General features: G+C 43.8%; 1 long non-coding RNA gene across 2 annotated transcripts; it reads right to left on the reverse strand.

The window, feature by feature from the left end:
- Positions 1-2,257: 2,257 nt before the first annotated feature.
- Positions 2,258-4,062, reverse strand: LOC131926773 (uncharacterized). 2 transcript variants are annotated; one of them, XR_009383563.1, is made up of 3 exons: positions 3,919-4,062; positions 2,907-3,346; positions 2,258-2,435 (listed from the first exon to the last, which is right to left on the reverse strand). It is a non-coding gene; the product is annotated as an uncharacterized LOC131926773 (long non-coding RNA). The 2 variants fall into 2 exon arrangements; XR_009383562.1 differs by having other exon boundaries at positions 2,258-2,476.
- Between the last annotated feature and the right edge of the window lie 6,544 nt (positions 4,063-10,606).

Raw genomic sequence — 10,606 nt, forward strand, 5'->3', positions numbered from 1 at the left:
AGTCATTCCCGTGGCCTAAGAGAACAAGAACTAGTCACGTCGAGAAAGAACAAAGAGTGACTGGGGAAAGCTCGGTGGGTAAGTTCTTCCTGTGCAAGCCTGGGGACCTGAGTGTGATACCCAAGACACAAGTGAAAAGCCAGCTGCAGTGGCATTCACTTGGCATCCCAGTAGGGGGAGGTGGAGAGAGATGGGTCTCTGAGGCTCGCTGGCCAGGCCATAGTCAGTCCCCCTCATGCTGTCCTGCCAGAGAAAGACCTTGCTCAAAAAATGAGGTGGATGTCATATCTGAGGGAGGATGCCTGAGATCCAGCATTGCATGCACCCCTCCCAGAAACATGTTGTCTTAGTTTGGGTTTTATTTCTGTGAAGAGACACCATGACCATGGTAACACTTACAAAGGAAAATAATGAACTGGGGCTGGTTTACAGTTCAGAGGTTCAGTCCATTATCATCATGGCTGGAAGCATGGTGGCATGCAGGTAGATCTTGTATAATATTAGAAGGACCAGCCTAGCCAGGCGGTGGTGGCGCACGCCTTTAATCCCAGCACTCGGGAGGCAGAGCCAGGCGAATCTCTGTGAGTTCGAGGCCAGCCTGGGCTACCAAGTGAGTTCCAGGAAAGGTGCAAAACTACACAGAGAAACCCTGCCTCGAAAAACCGGAAAAAAAAAAAAAAAAAAAGGACCAGCCTTAATATACTTCCCAGGGGCTCAGGAGAGAAAACTATGAACGGTGAGGACTATGTTCGGGAAATAGAATCTCAGCACACCGAGCTCTTGTCCATTTGCTTTAATTCTCTGAGATGAAAATCCTATCTACATATCTTCAGTTCTGTTCTCAAGCCTAGCTCCTTTCTTGCCTGATTTCTCTCTACATTTATCTGCAGTCCCCTCTAAGTTCTATCTTAATGCTCTCATCTTAGTTCTGCCCCATCTAGGTTCTCATCTATCTAGTTCCTCCCCATCTTTGCTCCTCTCCCATCTCCTTCTTTCTCATCTTGTTCTTCCTCATCTTGTTCTTCCCCGTCTGGCTCTTCCTCATCTTCCATCTCGTTCCTCTAGTACTTTCTTTTAGCCCTTCAATCTAGTTCTTCCCCATCTAGTTCATTCCTCTCCAGTTCTTCCCCATCTAGTTCTTCCGTTCTCTTTTCTCTGTCTCATCCTCAAGTTCTCTAGTCAAAATCCTCCTTCTCCGTCTCAGTCTCCTTATTCTCTCAGTTCTCCCCAAGTCCCTCAGGAATCCAGTTATAAACCCAAGCAATAGCAATCCTCTGGCAGAGCAAGGTCACCAGGCTTGAATTCTATGGGGTCATAAAGGTAGGTAAGAATTTCCCTCAGGCAGTGACTATCAGGCTTTCTTTTCCAATCCAAAATAGGGGTGGTAAAAGAGGAGGTCAACTGAGTGCTAATGACCGGTCAGTATATCAAAAAGGGGATCTATGTGCTCAGTTTACATTCCTAGAAGTGGTTAGGTAAGAAGTTAGGGGTCTATTAGTAAGGTTGTGTAAGAAAGGAGGGTCTCACTGTAAATTGCTCAAGAAATAAAGCTATTGCCTGACCTAGCAGACAAGTGTTTTTTTCGTTTGGCCTTGGATGTTTGATAGGTATTTTAGATAAATACACTGTTAGGAGTTCTTGGAAGCACACAAGAAAATCATTTTAGAAATCAGCTAATATATATATATATATATGTATATATATATATATATATACATATATATATATATGCTAAAATATCACCAAGACTTCTTAAGCCATGGCTTGACTTTGGAGAAGTCCTTGACTTTTCCAAGTAGTAGTTTCTGTGACAGTAACTGAATTCCATTTCTCGTTGGGAAAATTATGTTTTCCTGCGGCTTGCAGCAGGTAGACAAGTAGACACAGTCCTGGAGAGGAAGCTGAGAGTTCTTCACCCAGATCAGAAGGCAACAGAAAGACAACCACTGGGCCTGGCTTGGGCTTCTGAAACCCCAAAGCCCATCCCAGTGACACACTTCCTCCAACAAGGCCATACTTCCCAATAGTGCCACTCCCTATGAGCCTATTGGGGCTATTTTCATTCAAACACACACACACACACACACACACACACACACACACACACACAGAGAGAGAGAGAGAGAGAGAGAGAGAGAGAGAGAGAGAGATCAGCTGTAAAGAGACTTAAAAGAAATGCTCTAATGGTTTTGGGAAATGCCGTGTAGCGAACACATACCCCAGTTACGGGGGAGGAATAATCACTCTTGATTCGGACTTGGTATAACACTCATTTATTCACACAGTAAGATTACAAGCAATATTCATTCTGTCTTCCAAATGGAAGCAGGAGTACCTCTCCGGGTGTACAGGTCCAGACTTGCCACGTCTGTTCCATCTTGGGTCAGCCTTCCTCAGGTCAGCCACGTCTGCACTGGGCACAGGATCTCACATCTCTGGCAGAGGAGAGTCGTCTCGCGCGAGGGCCTGACGAGCTCTGTTGGTCGGGTCTGAGGCTTCATCTTTTATATTCTTTCCTGGCTAGGTTTCTAGTCTTATCCCTACTTCCACACATAGCTTATAGCTTATCACTACTCCATTTGTGGTTTACTTACATCATTCTATTGCTTATCACTCCTGATCAGGGTTGTTCACCCTAGGCCTTACATGTGTTCCTTACATGCGGGTAAATGAATTGTTACATTGTTACCATAAGCACATAATTCAGTTGGGCAGCAGTTTAAATATACAGATTTTAGAGCCAAATTTTCCAAGTTTGGGTTCAAGTTCTGGCACCTTTTTTCCTAACTACATGAAATACACAAGCTGTTTAATATCCTTGGGCCAGTTTCTTCAGGTATACATGAGAGCTAATGATACTAACTGCTTTATTGGACCACCAAAAGAAGTAAATAAGGATTGCTTACCTGTTAGTTACAGTTTTCTCCCAGTGTCACTACATGTATAAACAGCTCCCAGTGAGGTTTGGCCTCGTGTCGGGACGCTGTCAGGGAAGGGAACAAGAACGGAGTGCAATCAGTGGCACACACGCAGGTCACAGGGCAGATTCCATGTGTCCACTAGTGAGTATTTCAGTTGCTTTTTTCTTTAGGATAGACACCTTCTAAGTCTGTCCAGGACAGAACGTAGAGGAGAAGGAAGGACAATGATCTACATTCCCCATATTGGATTCAATCCAAATACAGTCTCCCTGGCCACTTACTTATTTCTTGTCAGATGGTCCCCATGGGCTGTCCTATTTTCTACTGAGCCAGTGTCTTCTGAGGTTAACTCATCCCTTTATATACGGGCAGATTTCATTTCTACTTTGCTCTGGGCATAGCTTCCTTCCCAATGTCACTAAGGTCTGATGGGCATAAACAGTGAATGTGATAGACGACACCTTGAAAGTGCTCAGAAAAATTAGGAACAAATGAATAGACAGGTAAGAATGCTGGAATAGATTAGCCCCATGACTTTTTTTTTTCTATCTGTTTTTATGTTGAGAGAGGTCATTTATCACTTGAGTGTAAACAGTGCTCTCACAGGGTCCCCTGGCCATTATCTGGAATGTCAGAGGCTTTATCTGACATCATTTATAAGAAATAAAAATCTCCATAGCCAGCTCCAGGCTACAAAACACATCACTGGATCTTCTAATCAATGCTGCTCAGATCCCATAGAGGAAATTAAATGTCATAAAGTATCTTTTATCACAGGAGCTGGAAAAATTGTTCTTCCTATGGTACACAACAGCATAAAGAGAGGAGAGGGAGAAAGAGGGGGCTGAGGTAGACAGAAAAGGCAAAGCACAGGTCCAAGGCTAGGGTTCTGAGGGGACACGGAATAGCTTCTCTGCCTCGGCTGCTGCCGTAAATCCAGTCGAACTGAATTAAAAAGCAAAAGGCAGGTTGATTTAGGGATTAGTCAGGGTCTCACAGTTGGAGGTCCATGAAGTCACTCTGCTGGGTTGGGTTAGGAGCTTTTTGTGGGAGAGGGGTGGGAGGCGGTAATGTGCTTGATAAGGTGTTGGAATATTGCCTGGGTTTGGGGGTCCAGTGGGTGTGTCCTGAGTCCAATGGTTACTTTGGAATCTGGAACCAAGTGTCTTCATTATCCAGTGTCCTGCGAGGGCTTTTGTAAGTGCTGGCTTCTGGATGGGGTGGGTGGTGGGTGGGAATCTTTTTGCCCCCAAACCTCCAGCCTACCAGACGTTATTGATATAATGGTTAATTTTATGTGTCATTTGACTAAGCTAAGGGGTGCCCAAATGGCTGGTAAAACCATCTGTGAGGGTGTTTGGGTGAGAGGACAACAGATGAGCTCTTCCTCCCTGATGGAGTGCCTTCCAACCTGTCGGGTTGGAACACAAAGGCAGAAGGGTGAAATTGCCACCTCATGCTCCACCCTAGGCCCCCAGCCTCACAGCTGCCTTCCTGAGTTGTGACAGCCATCTTCTCCTGCCATTGGACATAGATTCTCGAGTCTCTGGATTCTGAAACTTATAACAGTACTCAGCACCCAGCCCCCACACTGGTTCTCAGGCCTTAGGCTTGGGCAGTTGGCTTCTCTAGTTCTTTGGACTGAGTTAATGCCACTAGCTCTCGGATTCTCTAGCTGGTGTACTGTGGGACTCTTGGGGATCTCAAATCCATAATTATATGAGCCAACACCCATAATAATCCAATCAGTTCACATATCACTGGTTCTGTTTCTTTGGTGAGCCCTAGCTAGTACAATTAGGTGACGTGAGTCTTTAGTAATGAATGATTTTAAGGGATCAGGTAAAAAGATTGAAATTAATCCTATTCTGTTTTTCTGCCTACCTAGTAGAAAGGGGGTTATGTTCTCTGTAGCTGAAGTTTTCTCCAGTCCTGTCTGGCCCACGGTCAGGACAATCTCTCTCACCTGCCAGTCCTGCAGCCACTCAGACCCAACCAAGTAAACACACAGAGACTTATATTGCTTACAAACTGTATGGCTGTGGCAGGCTTCTTGCTAATTGTTCTTATATCTTAAATTAACCCATTTCTATTAGTTTATAAGTTGCCACGTAGCTCGTGGCTTACCAGTACCTTACATCTCGCTTGTCATGGCAGCAGCTGGCAGTGTCTCTCCGCCTCAGCCTTCCACTTCCCAGAATTCTCCTCTCTCCTTTTCCTGCCTATACTTCCTGCCTGGCTACTGGCCAATCAGTGTTTTATTTATTAACCAATCAGAGAAATGCATTTAACATACAGAACATCCAACAGCAGTTCTCAAAGTTAGGAACTTCTCAATAGGCTATTCTTTGATCTAGACTTTGCACACCCTGTCCTGTTTTCTCTCACCTGCTTTCCCACATCCTCACACCAGTGTTGTCCACCATCCTTGATAGTGCAAGGCACGAAGAAATATGTTCACAAGGTACTGGTGAATAGGACAGTGTGAAAATACCATTGCCTGCCTTTCCTGCTCACAAAGGTAAAGGCTTTGCAAAGGAGTCCTGCAGCCTTAGGCCATAAGACAGTTGATTATTTGTAATTCCAATGCCTGAGCTGGAAAATTATGGGAGGGAAACAGTAACCTGAGGTTCTCCACTCTGAAGTGACTCCACAGATGACGATTTTTGTGGGGTATGCCCCAGAGAAGACTATTCAGACATGGGTTTAAGCCAAATAGAAAGTCTTATTAGCCGGCAGGCAGATACACTGGGTGTTCGGGACCCCAGGGTAGCACTGAGTTTTTCTCAGGGTGAACTTTTAAGCACAAAAGCCATATTCTGGGCTGACATACTTCAGTTAACAAGAACATTTAAACTGAACTGGAACTACAGAAGCTAAAAAAGTAAGGTTAGTACATTTAGAGGCTTTCCCAGAACTATATGGACTTTGATGGATTAGGCTTTGGTTTTAGTTTTGGCAGGTGGTGCTGCCTACGTGCTGAGTTATCCAGCCTCAATGGTACCTCCATCATGGAGTCAGTTGTGCTAAGGTCTGGAGGCCTAAGATCTGGGGCCCTGTTACAACAGTGCTCATCACTGTCAGCATCACAGTGCGTTTAGACCGTGTAAGTATCCAGGGATACTTGCCCTTCAAGGGAGACAGGGAGGCAGTTTTGATACTTTTTCCCTCCTTTGTCCCCAAATCATGAGCCAGTTTGAATTTGGCTTCTTTTGATAAAAAAAAAAAAAAAAAATGGCCACAGAACAGACTTCAAAGTCAGGCAGGCATGGTGACTTTAATCCCAGCACTGAGGAAGCAGAGGCAGGAGGACTGCCATGAGTATGAAACCAGCCTGGGAAACCCCGCAGGTTCCTACCCTAAAACATACAAACAGACAAACACAGAGACAGGCAACTGTCCCTTCAGTCTGTACTAATACTTCCCAGATTCTGTATTGATACTAAACAGATGATATTTACCTCTAGCCTAAAACATATTTAACATTTTTTTCTGTGTAGCTTCCAGAGGTCAAGAGGCTAGAGAATCCCTGTACCAGGCTTTTTCTTTTGGGTCACCAATCAACTCCCAAATCATGGCACAGAGCCGTTTTATTAGTTTTGAATGCTCTGCCTTAGCTTAGCTCTTTTCTTGCTAGCCCTTATTTTTTGTTGTTGTTGTTTTGTTTTGTTTTTCTGAGACAGGGTTTCTCTGTATAGTTTTGGTGCCTGTCCTGGATCTCACTCTGTAGCCCAGGCTGGCCTCGAACTCATAGAGATCCACTTGGCTCTGCCTCCCAAGTGCTGAGATTAAAGGCATGTGCCACCACCATCCCGCTTCTTGCTAGCTCTTATAACTTAACCTGTTTCTCATCATCTACATTTTGCCTCTGGGCTTATTATCCTTTTTTATTTTCTTTCTGTATGTTTACTGTGTCTGCTTCTCTATGTATGTCTGTCTGGCATCTGCCTGGCTTCTTGCCCCGTCGTATGTCCCTTGTTCTTTCCCTCCTCTCTTGTTCTTCCTCTTCTCCTTTTTTCTCAAGACTAGATTTCACTTCCTATTTATTCTCTCTGCCTGCTAGTCCCACCTATCCTTTCTCTGCCTAGCTATTGGCTGGTCAGATCTTTATTAGTCCAATCAGGTGCCTTAGGCAGGCAAAGTGAAACATGCAACACATCTTTTCATAATTAAACACACATCCTTACATCGTTAAACAAATGCAGCATAAACAAAAATAACACACCTTTACACAGTTACAGTAATATTCTGCAGCATAAAGAAATGTAACACATCTTTGACTAATTAAAATAATATTCCATAACAAACCCCCAAAGCCAATAGAGCAGGGTCCCCAAGAAATTTCTGCTCAGACAGTCTGTTATTAATCCTATAGACTGGATCAATATACTCTTAAACACAGAGAAAAATAACTTTGCAAATCAAACACCATCAGGGCCACTTCCTGGTGGGGGATTGAGGGAGTCACCATGAGGTGGGGGCTTGTGGTACTAAAGTCCCTTGAAGTAGACTTTCCATGGAAAACGTTTTCATGCATATAGTATATGAATCTGACAAGCTGACATAGTCATGTAGCACCAGTGCAAACCAAACTCCACCACCAAAAGTTCTCAGATTGGTCGTCCAGCCAAGCTCTATCCCATCTCCTAGCTCTGAACAACTGGGAATATGATTTCTTCCACCATTTTCTTGCCTTCCTAGAGTGTTATATAAATGAGATTGTGCAGTATGTTATTGTTTGCATCTGGCCTCTTTCACTTAACATAGTGCCTTCGATATTCAACTATACTGTCATCAGATTTTATTTCTTATCTATGGATATTTATGGACATCTGTTGTTATTTGTTCTTGCTCTTTTGGGGGGCCCACCACCCAGCTCCCAAGTAAATCACACACAGGCTTATTTTTACTTATAAATGCCTGGCCTTATCTTGGCTTGTTTCTTGCCACTTTCCTTAACTTTAATTATCCCATCTACCTTTTGCCTCTGGGCTTTTCCCGTTCTCTTATTTCTGTAAATCTTAATCTTACTCTGTGGCTTGCTGTGTAGCTGGTTGGCTGGCCCCTGGAGTCCTCCTCCTTCTCTGGCTACTTCTTCTTTACTCCCAGATTTCTCTTTCTATCACTTCTCTCTGTTAGCCCCGCCTATCCTTTCTCCTGCCTTGTTATTAGCCATTCAGTTCTTTATTAGACTGTTAGGTGTTTTAGACAGGCACAGTAACACAGCTTCACAGAATTAAACAAATGCAACATAAACAAAAGTAACACACCTAAAAATAACATTCTACAACACATGTCACAATTTAATTATTTACAAGTTGAGTGATATCTACATTGTTTTTGGATTTTATGAATAAAATTGCGATAAAAATATGTATGTTTTTCAGTGAGTATCTGTCTTCCTTTTTTCTCAAGTGAAAACCCAGGACTGGTAACTGTGCATTTAACTGCCCAAGAAATTTGCAAACTGTTTTCTGTGGTGGAGGAGCCATTCCCCCAAGCAGCATGTGACAGTCCCTGGTGCTGTCTCTGACAAGACATTATCAGTTTCCTTATTTTAGATAGTTTTAAAATTTATAGTTTTGATTTTTTTCTCTCTCTCAGCTGGACTGTAAAATTAACCCTCTTCTAGCTAAATGCACTTAGTTTTGTCCTGTCAAAAATTCATATTTACCAGAATCTCCGACTATGACCTCATATGGAACTAGGCTCTTTGTATATGTGAGCCTAAAGGAAGTAGTATTAGCTTAAAGTGGACCTTAATTCTCATAGCTGCCATTCTAGAAGTAAGTCCTGTGACTCCATGGAGGGACTCTGGAGAACACCATGAGCTGCTGGAGGCAAAGACTATGTATATATAAAAGAGGCAAAGGCAATCAATCCATGCTCCTCTGCAAGGAGCATGGCCCTGTAACCAGTTACCTCTACCACCTATTTGGGATGAGACAAGGTAGTTTAGGCTGACCTATAATTTTTATTTTTAACATTGTAATTATTTGTTGGGTAAGTTAGGGAGGAAATGAGCCAGCCACAGTGTGTATATCAAAGGTCAGCTTTCAGGAGTTGGCCGGCTCCTTCCACCATGCGGGTCTCACAATGTTGTGTGACCTGATTCCTAGGGAGAAGTGAACCAACATGTCCTCACCCCAAACAGGGAACCAACAAGAGAATCTGAGCTTTGCTGGAGTTACATATGGGCAGGGGGTTACTCACGGGAGCAGAAATGAGGCAATGCCAGCTGCATCACTGAAGCCCACCCCATCACGGGTAACAGCCAGTGAAAGCTGGACCCTGGAGCACAGTGCACAGCCTGCAGGCAGATTAACGGGTTAAAGGGCTTCTTCAGTCAGCTCAGCTGGTCTGAGAGTGTCTCACCAGTCCTTACTGCTTATATACACTGGGGAAAAGAGGGCTGGTGATATTTGGTCAGCTTCAGGAACTTCCTGGAGCCTCTGAATCCAAGTGAGTATTTCTTCTGCTTACTGTATTGATGAGACCCACATCTTACAGAATGTTCTGTGAAGTATTAAGACATGGAGTTTATTTTAGGGTTTTGTTTTTTTTCCACAGTGAACTGGAATGCAACCCTAATGTTGTTGGGTTTATTTTTGTTGTTGTTACTGTTTTTAGATTTGTTTTTATTTTTATTTGTGTGCACACCCAAGAAGGCCAGGAGAGGGCATCTCCTGAAGCTGGAATTACAGGCAGTTGTGGGCCACTGTCTTAAGGTTTCTATTGCTGTGATAAAACACTGTGACTAAATCAGCTTGGGAAGGAAAGAGTTGATTTCAGCTTGTACTTCCATATCACAATCCACAACTGAAGGAAGTTAGGGCAGGAACTCAAAGCAGGAACCAGAGAAGTCGTGGAAGAAAACTGCTTCCTGGCTCGCTCCCCAAGGCTTCCTCAGCTGCCTTCTTAAAGCATTCAGGACCACCAGCCCAGGTGAGGGCACCACTCACAGTGAGCTGGCTCCTCACACATCCATGCTGACTAAGAAAATGCCTCAGAGGCTTGTCCATGGGCCAGTCTGGTAGGAGTATTTCTTAACTGAGGTTTCCTCTTCCACAAAGGCTCTGTCAGGTTGACATAAAACCAGCCAGCACAGTGGCGTTAATAGCCGTGGGTGCTGGGAACCAGCCCAGCAGCAAGCCCCTGCTTAGTCAACCCTCCAGTCCCATGGTTTGAAATTTGTTTATTCTTCTTATCATTAATTTTAGCTAAAAAAAAAAAAAAGACTTCTGAGGTACAGGTAGGTTTTGGGTTTTTTGATATTTCATAAAGGACTGATTATTCCAATGTAAGCACAATGTTCTTACAGCCCCCAAGGAAGAGAATGATGGAACCCTCAGCTCCTTCTTAGATTTCTCTGGGGTCCTTAAAAGGTAGTGGGACCTCCCCACCCCAACCCTGGGATACAAAAGCAGATCCTTTTGTTGCTCTATGTTCAGACACATACTCCCAGCTCCATTATTATCCTGCTAATTCAGCTGAAATAAAGGAACCCTTATAGTTCATTCTGACAGAACTTGCTGAATTGCTATTGTGACTGGACAGAAACACAGACAACGGGCAGAGCACAGATATGGAAGCAGGAATTCCGCTGATGAGACTTGTCAATCACTTTCCTTATTTGAGCAAGATCCCGCCCACTAGCAAAGTAAGTTATACTGCAAGGCTACCAG

This window comes from Peromyscus eremicus, chromosome 16_21 (genome assembly GCF_949786415.1).
Source record: "Peromyscus eremicus chromosome 16_21, PerEre_H2_v1, whole genome shotgun sequence".
NCBI lineage: Eukaryota > Metazoa > Chordata > Mammalia > Rodentia > Cricetidae > Peromyscus > Peromyscus eremicus.